Source organism: Giraffa tippelskirchi, chromosome 4 (assembly GCF_054371585.1).
Source record: "Giraffa tippelskirchi isolate mGirTip1 chromosome 4, T2T-mGirTip1v1.2.pri, whole genome shotgun sequence".
NCBI classification, from domain to species: Eukaryota; Metazoa; Chordata; class Mammalia; order Artiodactyla; family Giraffidae; genus Giraffa; species Giraffa tippelskirchi.
In genome coordinates this window covers 46,600,388-46,617,168 of record NC_137278.1, presented here as the reverse complement: position 1 = coordinate 46,617,168, position 16,781 = coordinate 46,600,388, and the positions used below count along the sequence as shown (strand labels likewise).

The following is a 16,781-nucleotide window of genomic DNA, read 5'->3' as shown; positions in this document are numbered from 1 at the left end:
TTAAAAAGTGCATTGATTTCTCCAAAGGTGAAAACATACAGAGTTAAGCTAATCTACAGGAAAAGTTTCCAGAAAATAAAAATATTTGACACACAGCTAAACTGATTATCAGATAAATAACCTATATTTTATATGTATGTCCCATACAGTATTTGGGGCATTTTATATTAAATAATTATTCATTTTTTGCCAAATATCAAATTTATCTGTTCATCTTACATTTTATTTGTCAGAATTATTTACAATGAACATGTTTAATTCCACAATAAACTTATGCAACTAATTTATTTAGAATATAATTTGTCATTCAGCACCACAGAAAGTGAATTCTAAAAATAAAGTATGTTGGGAACAAAAATTATTTAAAGAGAGATGATACACACAGTGTTTTGTTTCAGTTTTTTTTTTCCCATTTCTCCTCAGAGTCATGAGAATATTTTCTATATTACTTTATAATCCTATCTGTTCTTTAAAAGATAAAGACTCTATAAATATATTTAGTTGGATTAGTATATAATACAACTATCATCAGATTACTAGAGAACTGGGAAATCATGACAAATTTAGCTGTTTTGCAATGTTCAGAAGTAGAGAATCAAGCTGATAGATGGAAAGAAAGCAGCTGCTAGCTGTAGTTCATTTATCAATTATATTCATTTTTCTTAGTGGCATAACGAATATCCAGGGAATGCCTAATGTCAAGAATGGAAAATAAATAAAGCAGACGAAGTGTAATGTGGAACAAAGGGATTTTGAGAAATCAAGTACAACCTGAAGAAATAATTGTCTATTTTGTCCCTCATAATCAACCTCTGGTGAAATAGAGGATTAGCCAAAGTGAGTATGCACACTCTGCCTCGTAATTGGCTGCTGCACATTCCAGAGATATATTGTGTTTCAGCCAGAAGTCATTTTTATAATATATTTAACAAGACATATTTATGATAATTTTAATTGGTTTAAAGAAAGAAAAAATCTAAACTATATCTCTTTTTGGCTCTTTATTGCTAAACATGCCCTTTTTTCATCCTCTCTCTCTGTATCCCCTCTCTTTCCTCTTCCTCCTCCAGATATTCACCAAATATGGTACTGGAAACAGAGATTATTTCTGCCTGTCATTAACTCTAGCCAAAAGTGACTCAAACATCACTATGAAAAAATACAGTTGAACACGTATCTGCATCCGCGTGTTCACTGCAAAATTATTCATAGTAACCAAGATATGTAAACAACCGAATTGCCTTTTAAAAAATGAATTGGTAAAGAAAACGGGGCATATATACACAGTAGAATATTTTCAATCTTAAAAAACAGGAGGAATCCTGCTGCTTATAGCAACATGGATAAACCTGAAGAACATTGCATTAAGAGAAATTATACTGGCACATAGTGCATGGTCTTACTTATATGCAAAATCTAAAAATATCAAACTAATAGTAGCAGAAAGAAGGGTGTTATTAGGTGCTGGAGCTTGATAGAAATGGAAAATATTGGCCAAAGGATACATGCTTTCAGCTATAGATGAATAAGCTCTGGAAATAATTTCTAGTTGTGGTAACCATAACTAATAACAACATATTGTATACTCAAAATTTGCTAAGACAGTAAATTTCAAGTGTTCTCACCCTTTCCCCATACACACACCATGGTAACTGTGAGGTGATATGTTTATCAGTTTGATTATGGTAATCATTTCACAATGTGTTTATATATATATATCAACATCCTGTACACCTTAAATATATATGTCTTATTCGTCAATGTACCTCAGTAAAACTGGGGAGGGATCATAACAAATCTACATAGATTACATTTATGGTTGTCATGTTCTTTTTTCAACTTTTTATTTTCATTTTATTTATTTATTTATTTTTGGTTGCCCTGGGTCTTTGTTGCTGCTCGAGGGCTTTCTCTAGTTACAGCGAGTGAGGGATACTCTTTACTTCAGTACATGGAATTCTCATTGTGGTGGCTTCTCCTGTTGCAGAGCATGGTCTCCAGAACACACAGGCTTCAGTAGTCGCAGCTTGCACACTCTAGAGTGTGCACTCAATAGTTGTGGTGCATGAGCTTAGTTGCCTTGATGCATGTGGGATCTTCCTGGACCAGGGATCAAACCCATACCCCCTGCATTGGCAGGTGGATTCTTAACCTCTAGACAACCAGGGAAGTCTGTATGTTTGCTTGGCTCTGAATACAATTTTTAATATAATAGACAAGCAAATTGTAAGCAAATGTAATGATTACTTCATTAAAAATTGAGACAGTGACTCAGATGGTTAAGAGTCTGTCTGCAATGGAAAAAACAAACAAACAAGGTTTGATTCCTGTTTTGGGAAGATCCCCTGGAGAAGGGAATGATTACCCATTCCAGTATTCTTGCCTGGAGAATTCCATGGACAGAAGAACCTGGCGGGGTATAGTCCCTGTTGTGGCAAAGAATTGGAAATGGCTGAGCAACTAACACTTTCAAAGCTTCATTAAAAGCTTTCATCAAAAAAATACTCAGTGGCTTAAGAGTTAGTGAAATATGTTGAAAGTTTAGAGTCCTATGTACCACTTGAAAAAAAAAAAAAAGTCTGCCCTAACAGATCTTTCTTGAGGTAATTAAGAATAAGCTCCATAAGTCTGCTCTCAGAGTTCCAGAGACTTTGACTGTGTGGATCACAACAAACTGTGGAAACTTCTTAAAGAGATAGGAATGCCAGACCACCTTACCTGTCTCCTGAGAAACCTGTGTGTTGGTCAAGAACCAACAATTAGAAGCTGACATGGAACTACGAATTGATTCAAAATTGAGAAAGGAGTATGTCAAGGCTGTATATTGTCACCCTGCTTGTTTAACTTATATACAGAGTACATCATGTGAAATTCCAGGCTGGGTGAATCACCAACTAGAATAAAGATTGCTAGGAGAAATATCAAGAACCTCAGATATGCAGATGACACCACCTTATTGGCAGAAAGTGAAGAGTAACTAAACAGCCTCTTGATGAAGTTGAAAGAGGAGAGTGAAAAAGTTGGCTTAAAGCTCACCATTCAAAAAACTAAGATCATCTGTCACTTCATGGCAAATAGATGGGGAAACAATGAAAACAGTGAGAGACTTTATGTTTTTGGACTCCAAAATCACTGCAGATGGTGACTGCAGCCATAAAACTAGATGCTTGCTCCTTGGAAGAAAGTCAGTTCAGTCTCTCAGACGTGTCCGATTCTTTGCAACCCCATGATCGCAGCGTGCCAGGCCTCCCTGTCCATCATCAACTTCCAGAGTTCACCCAAACTCATGTCCATCGAGTCGGTGATGCCATCCAGCCATCTCATCCTCTGTCGTCCCCTTCTCCTCCTGCCCCCAATCCTCCCAGCCCTAGGGCCTTTTCTAATGTGTCAAATTTTCGCATGAGGTGGCCAGAGTATTGGAGTTTGAACTTCAACATCAGTCCTACCAATGAACAACCAGGACTCATCTCCTTTAGGATGGACTGCTTGGATCTTCTTGCAGTCCAAGGGACTCTCAAGAGTCTTCTCCAGCACCACAGTTCAAAAGCATCATATCTTCAGTGCTCAGCTTTCTTCACAGTCCAGCTCTCACATCCATACATCACTACTGGAAAAACCATAGCCTTTACTAGACAGAACTTTTTTGACAAAGTAATGTCTCTGCTTTTTAATATGCTGTCTAGTTTGGTCATAACTTTCCTTCCAAGGAGTAAGCATCTTTTAATTTCATGGCTGCAGTCACCATCTGCAGTGATTTGGGAGGCCGCCAAAATAAAGTCTGACACTGTTTCCCCTGTTTCCCCATCTATTTGACATGAATTGATGGGACCAGATGACATTATCTTAGTTTTCTGAATGTTAAGCTATAAGCCAACTTTTTCACTCTCCTCTTTCACTTTCATCAAGAGGCTTTTTAGTTCCTCTTCACTTACTGCCATAAGGGTGGTGTCATCTGCATATCTGAGGTTATTGGTATTTCTCCCGGCAATCTTGATTCCAGCTTGTGCTTCCTCCAGCCCAGCATTTCTCATGATGTACTCTGCATAGAAATTAAATAAGCAGGGAGACGATATACAGCCTTGATGTATCCCTTTTCCTATTTGGAACCAGTCTGTTGTTCCATGTCCAGTTCTAACTGTTGCTTCCTGACCTGCATACAGGTTTCTCAAGAGACAGGTCAGGTGGTCTGGTATTCCCATCTCTTTAAGAATTTTCCACATTTCATTGTGATCCACACAGTCAAAGGCTTTGGCATAGTCAATAAAGCAGAAATAGATGTTTTTCTGGAACTCTCTTGCTTTTTCCATGACCAAACTAGACAGCATATTAAAGCAGAAACATTACTTTGCCAACAAAGGTCCGTCTAGTCAAAGCTGTGGTTTTTCCAATAGTCGTGTATGGATGTGAGAGTTGGACCACAAAGTAAGCTGAGCGTCCAAGAACTGATGCTTTTGAATCGTGGTGCTGGAGAAAACACTTGAGAATCCCCTGGACGACAAGGAGATAAAACCAGTCAATCCTGAAGAAACCTAACCCTAAATATTCATTGGAAGGACTGATGCTAAAGTTTAAACTCCAATACTTTAGCCTCCTGATACAAAAAGCCAACTCATTGGAAAAGATCCTGATACTGGGAAAGACTGAGGAAAGGAGAATAGGATGATTTGTATCCTGCAAGCTTTATTTGTTTATGTGTCAGGAGTTTATCTTTTGATTCCTTGGGATTATCTTATGTAGACCATCTTGTCATTTGAGATTAAAGCCAGTTTATTTCTTCCTTCTTAAACTGTATACATCTTATTTCTTTTTATTTTGTTATTGCACTAACTAGAACTCACTCTATGCAGTTGAAAAGGTCATTATTGACCTGTCCTTGGTCTTAGAATGAAAATATCCAATTCCTTATCAAGTATGATATTGGCACCAGGCTAACATATAAGACTATGTCATTTCATAGAATGTTCCTGTGATGTTTTCAGTTTTTAGCTCCATTTTACAAACAAGATGATTAAGACAACAAAAATAAGCATTAAATTATTTGTTTAAATTATATCATTTGGTCATATATACAAACAATACCCATATCTTATTAATGATAAATCAGTTTTCTGAAACATTATTCTGCATTACTTTTACTTAAAAAAATATATATATATATATATAACCCACCACCAACAACAACAAAAAACTAGCAAAAGTGGTTAAAATTGATTTCTAAGTATTCATACCATGTAATATATACTTAATGATATTCAGGTGTCTGGCTGAATCAAGCGTACTGATAGTTTGCAGTCAATATTTGTTCTGATTTAGCAAATACATGTCACCTACTGGACTGTTTGTTAAGTATGTCTCTCTAAATACTCCTTAGTCATTAAAAATTGTTTTTTGCATGAAAGTGAAAGTCACTCAGTCATGTCCAACTCTTTGTGATCCCATGGACTGTAGTCTGTGGAATTCTCCAGGCCAGAATACTGGGGTGGGTAGCCTTTCTCTTCTCCAGGGGATCTTCCCAACCCGGAATCGAGCCCAGGTCTTCTGCATTGCCAGCTGAGGCACAAGGGAAGCCCAAGAATACTGGTGTGGGTAGCCTATCCTTTGTCCAGTGGATATTCTTGACCCAGGAATGAAACAGGGGTCATCTGCTTTGCAGGCAGATTCTTTACCAACTGAGCTGTCAGGGAAGCCCTGGCAGTAAGTTTTTAATTTTTATTATTCATTTATTTATTTTTATTTTAATTGGAGGCGAATTACAATATTGTGGTGGTTTTGCCATACATTCATATGAATCAGCCATGGGTTTACATGTGTTCCGCATCCTGAACCCCCTCCCATCTCCCGCCCCATCCCATCCCTCTGGGTCATCCCAGTGCACCAGCCCTGAGCACACTGTCTCATGCATCAAACTTGGACTGGCGGTCTATTTCACATGTGATAATACACATGTTTCAATGCTATTCTCTCAAAGCATCCCACCCTTGCCTTCTCCCACAGAGTCCAAAAGTCTGTTCTATACATCTGTGTCTCTTTTGCTGTCTCACATATAGGGTCATTGTTACCATCTTTCTAAATTCCATATATATGCATTAATATAATGTATTGGTGTTTTTCTTTCTGACTTACTTTGCTCTGTATGATAGGCTCCAGTTTCATCCACCTCATTAGAACTGATTTAAATGCATTCTTTTTAATAGCTGAGTAATATTCCATTGTGTAAAAGTACCACAGCTTTCTTATCCATTTGTCTGCCCATGGACATCTAGGTTGCTTCCATCTCCTGACTATTGTAAACAGTACTTCAATGAACATCGGGGTACAAGTGTCTCTTTCAATTCTGGTTTCCTTGGTGTGTATGCCCAGTAGTGGGATTGCTGGGTCGTATGGCAGTTCTATTTTCATTTTTTTAAGGAATCTCCACACTATTCTCCATAGTGGCTGTACTAGTTTGCTTCCCACCAACAGTGTAAGAGGGTTCCTTTTTCTCTGCACCCTCTCCAGCATTTATTGTTTGTAGACATTTTTTTTGTAGACTTTTTGATAGCAGCCATTCTGACCGGCGTGAGATACCTCATTGTGGTTTTGATTTGCATTTCTCTGATAATGAGTGATGTTGAGCATCTTTTCATGTGTTTGTTAGCCATCTATACCAAACCAAACAAAAGAGGAGATAGGGAGTCTACCTGAAAAAGAATTCAGAATAATGATAGTAAAAATGATCCAAAAATTTGAAAACAAAATGGAGTTACAGATAAATAGTCTGGAGACAAGGATTGAGAAGATTCAAGAAAAGATTAACAAGGACCTAGAATAAATAAAAAAGAGTCAATCAATAATGAATAATGCAGTAACTGAGATCAAAAGCATTTTGGAGGGAACCAACAGTAGAATAACTGAGGCAGAAGATAGGATAAGTGAGGTGTAAGATAGAATGGTGGAAATAAGTGGAGCAGAGAGGAAAAAAGAAAAAAAAATAATTAAAAGAAATGAGGACAACCTCAGAGACCTCTGGAACAATGTTAAACTCCCCAACATTCAAGTCATAGGAGTCCCAGAAGAAGAAGACAAAAAGAAAGACCATGGAAAATACTTGAGGAGATAATAGTTGAAAACTTCACTAAAATGGGGAAGGAAATAGCCACCCAAGTCCAAGAAATCCGGAGAGTCCCAAACAGGATAAACCCAAGGTGAAACACCCCAAGACACATATTAATCAAATTAACGAAGATCAACCACAAAGAACAAATATTAAAAGCAGCAAGGGTAAAACAGCAAATAACTCACAAGGGGATCCCTATAAGGATAACAGCTGATCTTTCAATAGAAACTCTTCAAGCCAGAAGGGAATGGCAGGGCATACTTAAAGTGATGAAAGAGAAAAACCTACAACCCAGATTACTGTACCCAGCAAGGATCTCATTCAAATAATGAAGGAGAAACCAAAAGCTTTACAGACAAGCAAAAGCTCAGAGAATTCAGCACCACCAAACCACCTCTTCAACAAATGCTAAAGGTAAGTTTTTAATTTAAGTTTTTTTCACTGGGTTTATTTTACTTTGCACCAATTTACTTTTCATGGTAATTTGTAGAATGATACATTATAAATAAAAAGTACATTGCTTTATGTTTCTAAGGCAATACTTTGTATTACTTAAGAAGCATACAAAGAAATAAACTATCTTCTCTTGTTTTCAGAATTTACACATAAAGAATAAAAGATAGTGTTATAAATCATATTTCAAAGGATACTGGATAATAAAACGTAGAGGCAAATGACATTAGGCATTTGGTTACAGCAGCATGTGCTCACTTAGGTCCTGGTCAGTTGGTTTTTAAGTAGGCAACGGAAATCCAGGGCACACATCCCCCAGTCTGAGGGCTCATCAGAGTCATTGTGCAGCTGTTTCCTATATGAGAAAAAAAATCCCTTCTGGAATTACTTGAGATTGGCAACAGTTGGTATGATTAAGGAAGAATCAATTTTCCTGTGAACTCTCTACATAAACCTCTGTGAAATACTCTGCCATCAGCTTAAAATGTGAATTCAGAAAACATTTGTTTCTAGATGACATAAAAATTATATATACATTTTATATATACATTTTTTCTACTTTTGAATTAGATAGAAAATGCAAACCTATAGTCTCTTACCTAAAATCTACTAATCAAGCAATAGCATGATGCAGAAAATTATCTATAGGGGTATTTTTTCAATCTTTTTATTTAATCAAAATAATGGAAATTTATTTATCTCACAATATGGATTTTTAAAATATTTTTATATTTATAAAATTGTTTTCAGGGTGATTTCAGAAATTTAAGAATGCAGACATTTTCACTTCTTAGGACTGTAAGTGTTCTCTTTAGTAATGGTACCTTATGCTCCATGACTATGCTATGCTCTTGTGACTTGTAGATTACTTACATATTTCAAAACTTTTCAAGGAATTATATGAAGATAATTTACACAATTAGAAAATACATGTATAACCCTTTAGACAAAAATATTTCTAAATCTTATATGGTTTCTCTTTCGCTGATACATAAAATATGTTTCTATACGAGTTTATCTTTTTATATGATATTGCATTATGCAATATTGTATTTTGCATAAATATATTTATGAAAATTCTTTAGATTGTACTATCTAGCATACGCAGACTTTCACTGTAACCTTCAAGAAAATGCTATTGCTTTTTCCTTACAAGTTTTGATTTATATAGTAAGACTGAATTAATAAAAGAGAAAGTAGAGATTTTTTCCTTTACTTATAAACATATACACAATAATTTAGACTAAAAAGATAATTCCATGCATAATAATTCCACTTCTCCATAGGAAATAGATTCATCATGACATATTAGTGTGTAATACAATGGAGAATAAAAAGAAAGCGATTGGGCAATTAATATGTTAATTTTAAAGATTTAATTACATATTTTACTTCATTAAAATTTGTGATTCTAATATATTTCAGTGAATGTTGTATAATCTGTAAAAATGCTTAAAAACTTGCTATTTTTTCACTGAGAAAAAGAAAGGTTAAATTCACCCCTGTTGGTAATAATATGAATAATAGAAAATTAAACAAGGTATTATTTTAGCTGTACTGTACAAAATTTCAGTTCATACTCTTTTGCATACCCAATCTTGACAGTAGCACATGTTATTTATAAATATTTAATTATATATAACTGTATACTTAGAATCTATGAATTTTTTTTGTAAATTAATATACCAACAACTATTTAAAGATTCCTTGTCTTCTCAGGGAAACACTTTCTTCACTTGGCTTCAGAAAATAAGTCCTATTTTTCCTACCTCAATGATTATTCCTTTACTATTTCAACTTATTTCCTTGGTCTCTAAATGCTATATTACTTTATTTTCTTCTCTCCCTTTATCTCTTTCTCTCTCAGTATCATCATTTAGTATTAGAGTTTCCAATACCTTTTACATTTCCATTGCAGTCATAATAACTAATTCCATATTTTATATTAACCTTTTTTGAAATATGTAATTTGATGTACACACAGACTTACTGCTCTTATTTCCAACTTTAATCCTTTCACAATCTTGTCAAAAATATATAAATGGATACATCTTCCTTCTCTCAGCTGAATGCTGATATCTGAGATACTGCCTTGACTTCTCTCATCTCACATCCCAAAACCAATACATCTGTAAGTACTGTCACTTGTATCTTCAAAACATTTCAATAGTCTGAGTACATATCTTTATCTCACTGTTTCAGGCCATGATCATCTCTTATCAGGAGTGTTGTAGTTGCCCTCTGTGTTGTCTTTGTTTCTGCACTTGCCTCTCTGTTTTCCACTTGGAACACAACAGCAAGAGTAATCCTGTTAAGCTATAAGTCAGTTCAAGGCATTAATTTGCTCAAACCCTCTAATGGCTTCTCAATTCTCTCAGAGTATAAGCCAAAGCCTTCCCAAGGGCTTACAAATTCCCTTATCTTTTTTGAGTCATCCCCTGTTAGTCTCCCTTTATATTATTCTGTTTGAGATAAACTGAGCTCTTTGCTGTTCTTAGTATTTCCTTGTTTCAAGGCTTTTCACTTAAATATTATGCTACCTAAAAAAATATATATATATATTCCCCAAACATAAGTATAGCTAACCTCTTTCAGGTTTTTACTTGAGTTTTAACCTCTCAGAGATACCTTTACTAATCATCCTATTGAAAATGAAACGAATCTCTGGGAAAGAGATTGCTCATATCCCTATGAGCAATTATAACTTAAGTTTACTTCAAAGCAGTGTTACTCTTCAACATAGCATGGAATAGCATTTCTTCATTTATTTTAATCATTTGTTCATGCGTTGGTTTTTATATGTCTCCTCACTAGACTGTAAGCTCCATACAACAGGGACTATTTGTCTATTTCCTTCACTGTTGTACATTAAGTATCTAAATAGCATTCAGTACATAATAGAGGATTATTTAATATTTATTGAATTTAATTAATCATTGGTTCTTATCATGTAAAATATACTAATTATAGAAGTAAAATAAATATCCATGGCATCCTATCAGAAGATACAAATTACTAATTTTATATACCTTTTTTTTTTTTACCTAACTGAAAATTCCCTGAGAGAAAGAACTATCTTAAACATTGATAGGTCTTCACACTGGTCAACAGTACTGAAATTTAATAGATATTAATAAAGTGAACTAGTGGAGCCAATTTCAAAGCACATGTTCACAGGTAAAGTGTGCTGACTAGATACATAAATGCTACTGAGTACAGGGTAAAAGTAATTCAATTTAGATGATACCAATATTCAACTTTTCAAGAAGTATATGAAAACACACAATTCTACTTTTTCATCAGCCCACAAAGTTGCTTTGACAGAAGCTGACTACATCACCCTGATGTTTACCCTCACCTACTGTGCAAAGAGCTGACTCATTGGAAAAGACCTTGATTCTAGGAAAAATTGAGGGCAAGAGGAGAAGGGGGTAACAGAGGATGAGATGGTTGAATGCATCACTGACTCAATGGACATAAATTTGAGTAATCTCAGGGCTTCCCTTGTGGCTCAGCTGGTAAAGAATACGCCTGCAATGCAGGAGATTGGGTTCGATCCCTGGGTTGGGAAGATCCACTGGAGTACGGGAAAGGCTGCCCACTCTAGTATTCCAGCCTGGAGAATTCCATGGACTGTATAGTCTACGTGGTCACAAAGAGTCAGACACGACTGAGTGACTTTCACTTTCAGGGAGATAATGAAGGAAAGGGAAGCCTGGCGTGCTGCAGTTCATGGGGTGTCAAAGAGTCAAACAGAGCTTAGAGACTGAACAACAATAAAAACTGATGTAGGGATTGCTATGCCAATTAAATAGCTAGGTATAGAATGTCACATATATTCATAAATATGCCTTGTTTCATGCCTATCAATGATACTTTTCTCTCTTTTCTATTTTCAACAACAAATCTTCAGGGGAAAGCTATGTATATTATAGACCCACACTTAATCTGCCTGCAATGCAGGAGACTGGGTTCGATCTCTGGGTTGGGAAGATCCCCTGGAGAAGGGAAAGGCTACCCACTCAGTATTCTGGCCTGGAGAATTCTATGTACTACGGTCCATGGGGTTGCAAAGAGTCAGACACGACTGAGCCACTTTCACTTTCACTTTCTACTTCCAAAGTGACCTCTGCCCAAACTTTCAGGCATTTTTATTAATACCATCGGGTATTACAAACTGTGTTGAAAACATTTGCTATTCATGCTTTTACCATCACTGGCTGGTATCACTATCTCTTCTTCCGTAGTCAATATTACTATGCTTCCTAGTTTCACTTGTGTTTTTTTGGCCTTGCAGCTTAGAAGGTTTCAGAGCTATGGAATATTAATGACCTTTTTTTTTTTTTTGATGTGCTTAGTTACACTCAGGTATCTCATAGGTTTATTAGAGTAGATTTTAACATGCTTATTTAAATACTTCACATTCATGATCTAACTCACCAAGGACCTGAAGGAAATTTAGTACTATCAAAACCAGAATCCCCACATTCCACTGGGAAAGTGTATGTGAACAGATGTGTTCTGTCAAGTAGAATTTATTCTTATAATTAAGATTCTTCCTGTAGATTTTACTCTTAAGAATTATCTGAATCCCATCATTTGCTTATAAAACAAGATTGACTGACCTCTTTTAAACTCTTGTAAGAGATGCAGACTAGGCCCAACCTGGATCTTTGTCACAAATTTACAACCTGTGTTTAATAATTCTTCTTATAGATGTCACAATTGTTCTATGAACTTGAATTCAAGACTAGCATCCTGTTGTGACTGTTGGTTGACCTTCTGAGAAATGAACTGACAACTTTCAAATAATGGCTTGGGTGAATAGACTATGTTCTGAAATTTCTGTATCTATACTTTCATTTTTTATTTCACAGTAATTTTAAGAGAATTCAAGGTATAGATACTAAAGGTTATAGCAAATATATGACAGAAGAACCACTTAGTTTCAAGGTTTCTGATATTAAACTTTCTTCTAAATCTGAGTTTTGAATGGTATTAGAAATATTGATTAAAATAAAGTATTAAGAATGTATGCTTTGCAATTTAAGGTATTTATTAAAATGCCATGATAATACAATTTCAGCACAAAATCTTTTTGTTTCATTCCTGATATAGAAACTTAAAGTTAAATGTCAGTGCAGTACATAGGGAGAATACTTATAATATAAAATCACCCATTCTTGATAGGGAATGGTGTTCATGCAGGTGTATAATCGACACACTGCATTAACAAGTGCAGTCACACAGGAGAAGGGGCTCCTGGTAGTTGTAGATAAGCACTACTGGGTGCAAGATGAACAGGACTGATTTTATGAGTATGGATCCACAGAGAATCAAAACACATTGTACAGGAAACTTATGTCCACACTATAGATGCATCAGTAATGCCTAGTTTTTACAGATCCTCACATTAAACAACAAAATTTTGACATCTATCCATGAAATTAAGTATCTCTGTGTGAGTTAGGAGACCCAGCACCATATGACAAAGTACCTGAGAAGAGCCTCAACCACCTATACGTCTATCAGGAAATAGGAAGATAGACTTTGGTTTTGGCCACAGACCCTACAGGAGACTGTCAGCTAGTACCAGCACCTCTCAGACATAGTCTGGGAACACTTGCAGAATACTGACTTGGTCAGACACTGGGGATAAAAGAATCTGTGGGTAAGTCCAGGTTTACAGAGAACTTCCAGTACTCCATGTCACACACACACTGACACACACAAAGTACAAATTCGGATTCACATGAGTAGGTAAGAGGAACAGCATGCCATCATTCCTCCTACCCCAAGGTGACAAGGTTAAGCATGATAGACTATGAATTCACTAATGGTGAAAGGGAGCTAGCAAGTGAGTATGCAGCTTTCCCAGCTGTGTCACAAACTATTGAAGAGATTCATTTCTCTCTCACAGATTTCAGAGTACTAAATTGGGAGTGCTATGACTGGGGGTAGGGAACAGATAGGTAGAGTAGCAAATAAGATGTCTGGAGGGTGTGAAAAGGACACAGTTCCTGCTGACTGCATTCTGGACTCCATCAAAAAGCCTTCCCACAAGCCATCAGAAAAATCTCTTCCATGAATAGCCTGAACTGGCTTGTGGGCAGTCTCAGTGCCAAACCCATACCTCCTCTCAATCTGTGTACAGCTCCCTGAGTGCAATTCTGAGAGTGGTAGCAAGAGGAAAGTTTGGTAGAAGGTTAGGGACTGTGCAGAGAACGCAGGCCAAGGTCTATGGGTAAGAGAGAATTCTCAAAACTTGAGCTGTCACAATATTTTTATGAAAATAAGAGAGGTTATAAGCAGCTGGACTAGTGAATTGTAGAATCAAGAGAAAACCTACAAACTCAGGAATTTTGCCTCTGGAGGGAGAAGCAAGCATAAAATATATCTATCCATATAAAGTCTAAGAAAGCCACAGAATCCATAGCAAAGCTGATAAAATGCATTTCTACCTTGAAGATAGTTAGTAAAGTTTAGAGGGGGTCACTGATACTTCAAATGTGAAGACAACAATAGGAGTTTAAACTAAAAAAAAAAAAAAATCACAGAAACATGATGTCAACTACTGTACTAATCTTCCAGTAACTAAACTATTGTACTGATTGTATTATTGTACTAACTGTACTATTTATTGTACTGATTACTATTAGTACTAATACTGTACTTGGAGAAGGCAACGGCAACCCACTCCAGTACTCTTGCCTGGAAAATCCCATGAACAGAGGAGCCTGGTAGGCTGCAGTCCATGGGGTCGCTAAGAGTCAGACACGACTGAGCATCTTCACTTTCACTTTTCACTTTCATGCATTGGAGAAGGAAATGGCAACCCACTCCAGTGTTCTTGCCTGGAGAATCCCAGGGACGGGGGAGCCTGGTGGGCTGCCATCTATAGGGTCACACAGAGTCGGACACGACTGAAGCGACTTAGCAATAGCAGCAGCAATACTGTACTAATCTTAATTAAACTGTTGTACCAATCTTCCAGTAACCAAATCTATGATTCGCCTGATAAAAAAGTCAAGATAGCTGTTTAAAGGAAATAGTGAACTATAAGAAAACACAGAAAAATATTCAGTGAAATCAGGAAACAGCATGTAATAAAAATGAGAAGTTAACAAGGTTACAAATCATAAAAAAAGAACAAAACAAAATCTGGAACTGAAGTATTTATGAACAAAATGAAAAATGCAATAGAGAGCATCAAGAGCATATACAAAGCAGAAGAAGGAACCAGTGAGATAGAGAAGAGGAACTTTGAACTAACACAGAGGAGAAAAAAGGAAAAAAGAAAGAAAGAAAAATGGTAAAAAAAAAAAAAATCTATTTGAGGTATGGAAAATAATCAAAAGAGATCATATTCAAATCATTGGCATTACAGAAGTAAGGGAGAAGATGGCAGAAAGCTTATTTAAAGAATTAATAGCTGAGAACTTCTCAAATCTGGGAAAGAATTAGATATCCAAGTTCATAAAGCTAATAGATTGCCCCATTATTTCAATTCAAACGAATCTTCTCCAAGACAGCTCACATTAAAATTATCAAAACTCAAAGACTGAAAGAGAATACTGAGATCAGCAAGGAAAATATAAAAAAGATAAACTACAAAGGAACCACAATTAGGCTCTCAGCAGGTTTCTCAGCAGAAATCTTAAATGCCAGGAGAGTGTAGAATCATATATTCAAAGTCCTGAAAAAAAAAAAAAAGCAAGAATACCAGGGGAACATTTCATGCAAAGATGGGCTCGATAAAGAACAGAAATGGTATGGACCTAACAGAAGCAGAAGATATGAAGAAGAGGTGGCAAGAATACACAGAAGAACTATACAAAACAGATCTTCACAACCCAGATAATCACGATGATGTGATCACTCATCTAGAGCCAGACATCCTTGAATGTGAAGTCAAGTGGGCCTTAGGAAGCATCACTAGAAACAAAGTTAGTGGAGGTGATGAAATTCCAGTTGAGCTATTTCAAATCCTAAAAGATGATGCTGTGAAAGTGCTGCACTCAATATGCCAGCAAATTTGGAAAACTCAAAGCGCCACAGGATTGGAAAAGGTCAGTTTTCATTCCAATCCCAAAGAAAGGAAATGTCAAAGAATGGTCAAACTACCACACAATTGCACTCATCTCACATGCTAGCAAAGTAATGCTCAAAATTCCCCAAGCCAGGCTTCAACAGTATGTGAACGGTGAACTTTCAGAAGTTCAAGCTGGTTTTAGAAAAAGCAGAGGAACCAGAGAGCAAATTGGCAACACCCATTGGATCATTGAAAAAGAGAGTTCGAGAAAAACATCTACTTCTGCTTTATTGACTATGCCAAAGACTTTTACTGTGTGGATCACAACAAACAGTGGAAAATTCTGAAAGAGATGGAAATACCAGACCACCTGTACTGCCTCCTGAGAAATCAGTATGTAGGTCAAGAAGAAACAGTTAAAACTGTACATGGACCAACAGACTGGTTCCAAATTTGGAAAAAAATATGTCAAGGCTGTATACTATCACACTGCTAATTTACTTACATGCATATTACATCATGAGAAATGCTGGACTGGATGAAGCACAAGCTGGAATCAAGATTGCTGGGAGAAATATTAATAACCTCAGATATGCAGATGACACCACCCTTACGGCAAAAAGCGAAGAAGAACTAAAGTGCCTCTTCATGAAAGTGAAAGTGGAGAGTGAAAAAGTTGGCTTAAAGCTCAACATTCAGAAAACTAAGATCATGGCATCTGGTCCCATCACTTCATGGCAAATATATGAGGAAACAACAGAAACAGTGACAGACTTTATTTTTTGGGGCTCCAAAATCACTGCAGATGGTGACTGAAGCCATGAAATTAAAAGATCTTGGTCCTTGGAAGAAAAGCTATGACCAACCTGCTGCTGCTGCTGCTAAGTCACTCCAGTCGTGTCCGACTCTGTGTGACCCCATAGACGGCAGCCCACCAGGCTCCTCCGTCCCTGGGATTCTCTAGGCAAGAACACTGGAGTGGGTTGCCATTTCCTTCTCCAATGCATGAAAGTGAACGAAAGTAAAAAGTGAAAGTGAAGTCACTCAGGCGTGTCCGACTCTCAGTGACCCCATGACTGCAGCCTACCAGGCTCCCTCATCCATGGGATTTTCCAGGCAAGAGTACTGGAGTGGGGTGCCATTGCCTTCTCCATGACCAACCTAGACAATATATTAAAAAGCAGCAACATCACTTTGCCA

General features: G+C 36.6%; 1 long non-coding RNA gene across 1 annotated transcript in view; it reads right to left on the bottom strand.

The window, feature by feature from the left end:
- LOC145544458 (uncharacterized) overlaps positions 1–16,781 on the bottom strand; it is a 61,995-nt gene that overhangs the window by 30,781 nt on the left and 14,433 nt on the right. Inside the window, exon 2 of the long non-coding RNA XR_014081438.1 lies at positions 7,808–7,904. This is a non-coding gene — a long non-coding RNA (uncharacterized LOC145544458). The remainder of the gene's footprint in view (positions 1–7,807; positions 7,905–16,781) is intronic.